We start from the raw sequence: 2,649 nt of genomic DNA on the forward strand, positions 1-2,649 counted from the left end.
TCTTGCCATGGGCGCAGGGATAGTTGGATGTGCGCTCCAGGCATGTGTGTTTGCCATGTGCACTTCTTCTTGCGGCGTGCCGCCGGCAAGTGACTCTGCTTGCGTCAATGGCCTCTGCTCAGTTGACAGCGCTGCCTGCGGGGGCGCCTCATTGCTAGCAGACGACACGGCTTGTGCCGATGATTCCAGGCCAGAAGCCGAGGCGGCCCGCCGGTGCGCCTCTCCGCTAGCAGACGACGCGGGTTTTGGAAGGGCCTCTTCGAAGGGTCGAAAAGCCAGGCGGCGTTTTTTTCGTTTGTCGGCCCTCCGCGCCGGCGCAGATCTTGTGGGCGGGGCTATGGATGGATGGATGGATGGATGGATACGGCTGAACCCTTTAAATCGGGCGGTGGCTCAAGCCACCTAGCCATGTCTTCTGAAATTTTACTCCTGTCTTGCTTTTAGCCACCAATCGTATAACCTTCGCTTGGTTATTTCTAACCTCTTAAAACCCACTTTCCCTTCACAATCCCTAAACCCAAATGCCTTGGGTAAGTCAGCCCCGCTGCTTTCCACTGTAGGGTGAAGCCCTTTACAGAAAAGTATCAAGTGTTCAGCCGTTTCCTCCTCCTCTCAGCACGCAATGCACAAAGTGTCTATCTCATGGTACCTGACTCTATACGTCTTAGTCCGCAAAACTCCAGTCCTGGCCTCAAATAACAAAGAGCTTCCCCTACAATTATCATAGATATTTTCTTTTACAATTTCCTGTTTAAAGGTCCGGTATGTTCCCAGTGCCGATTTCGTCAGCATCCCTGTTTTTCACAGAGCTCTCTCTGTTTCTTTAACCTTTTTCTTATTCGATAGTTGCTGATTTGCCCCCTTACTGCTGTACAGATATTTGCTTGTCAATTTTCTAGTTCGCTTTCTCCATTTCGTGTCAACATTCTTTATATACAGGTATCTGAAAACTTTCCTAGCCCATGGCTTTTCCTCCATTTTTCTCAATCGTTCCTCAAATGCTATCTTACTGCTAGCCTCTCTGCTCTCGAAAAACGCCCATCCCATATCACCCTGTACCCCCTGATTTGGTGTATTGCCATGTGCTCCCAAAGCTAACCTCCCTACTCCCCGTTGTTTAATTTCTAGCCTTGCTTGAACATCTGGCCTCATACACAGGACCGCATTACCGAAGGTCAGGCTAGGGACCATCACCCCTTTCCAGATCCCTCTTACCACCTCATACTTATTGTAATTCCACAGTGCCCTATTTTTCATGACAGCTGCATTCCTACTAGCTTTATTCATTACATATTTTTCATGCTCTGTCAGATACTCAGCACTGTTATTTATCCACACCCCAAGATACTTGTACTCATTCACTACATTTAGCACGAACTCCTGTATTCTATGCTCGCCGCCCTTTTCATTAAATATCATGACTGCAGATTTTTCCTTACTATACTTGAAGCCTAATCTATCTCCCTCTGTACTGCGTGTCTAACAACTTCTGCAGGTCTTCCCTGTTGTCAGCCATTATCACTATATCGTCCGCGTATATTAGTCCCGGTAATGAATGTTTAGTCCATTCCCCTTGCTTGAAAAAGGAAAGGTTGAAGCCTAGTCCGTTCCTCTAGCTTGGTCTCTAACCCTTGCACGTACAACATGAACAACAAAGGGGACAGAGGACATCCTTGCCTAAGCCCTGCTGTATCTCTACAGGCCCTGATACATTTTTTTCCCATTTTATGAGCACTCTGTTACCTTTATATATATCTTTTAAAGAATTAATTACTCCATCTCCCACATCTAATGTGCCCAGTATGTCCCACAAATACACTTGAATAACGTAGTCATAGGCTCCCCTAATATCCAGAAATGCTAGCCATAGGGGCCTGTGTTCCTTTTCAGCAATCTCTATACACTGCGTCAATCAAAATAGGTTGTCCTCCAACCTCCTTTGTTTCCGGAACCCATTTTGTAGTTCCCCTAGCACCCCCTCTTTCTCCACGCAAGCCTGCAATCTATCCTTTATAATCTGCATCACCACCCTGCAAACTAAAGATGTCACTGTTATGGGACGATAGTTACGTCAGGTTTGTCCCCCTTACCCTTATATATCATGTTCATTCTACTTAATCACCATTCATCGGGGACTTTCTCATTCACTATCATTTTGTTAACTACCTGTATTAATGTTTAACGTTTGCTTGGATTTTGGTACTAGCTTCTTTATAAACATAATCGGGATACCGTCTGGTCCTGTTGATGTGCCACTAGGAACCTTTTTCTCTGCCCTTTCCCACTCTTCAAGTGAAGCTATTCCAGTAACCGGTCTATCCTCCTTCGATAAATTATGTAAACATTCCGTTCTTTAAATTTTTCTGTCATCCTTGTTCCTATGTGATTTATTGCTTCCCCTTCTAGTTGAATACCTTCATCTGTAATAAATTTTTGTTCGGGCCTAATCTTATTCCTCATTGCATTTGGATGTTTCGAGAATTTTTGAGCTGCTTTTATATCCTTATTTACTTTTGACATCCATTGGGCACCCTTGCTTCTAATTTTCTCATTAATCAAATAGGATGCGTCCCTTCTACACTTTATGAAGGTATCCCATTTTCTGTCTACTTCGGGTTTTGGTTCCCCCCTCTTCTTGGAATATCTGTG

General features: G+C 44.8%; 1 pseudogene; it reads right to left on the reverse strand.

Annotated features, from left to right (window-relative positions):
- Positions 1-423: 423 nt before the first annotated feature.
- LOC144130221 (uncharacterized) lies at positions 424-1,419 on the reverse strand (annotated as a pseudogene).
- Positions 1,420-2,649: the final 1,230 nt, after the last annotated feature.

The sequence above is a fragment of the Amblyomma americanum genome, chromosome 4 (assembly GCF_052857255.1).
Source record: "Amblyomma americanum isolate KBUSLIRL-KWMA chromosome 4, ASM5285725v1, whole genome shotgun sequence".
NCBI lineage: Eukaryota > Metazoa > Arthropoda > Arachnida > Ixodida > Ixodidae > Amblyomma > Amblyomma americanum.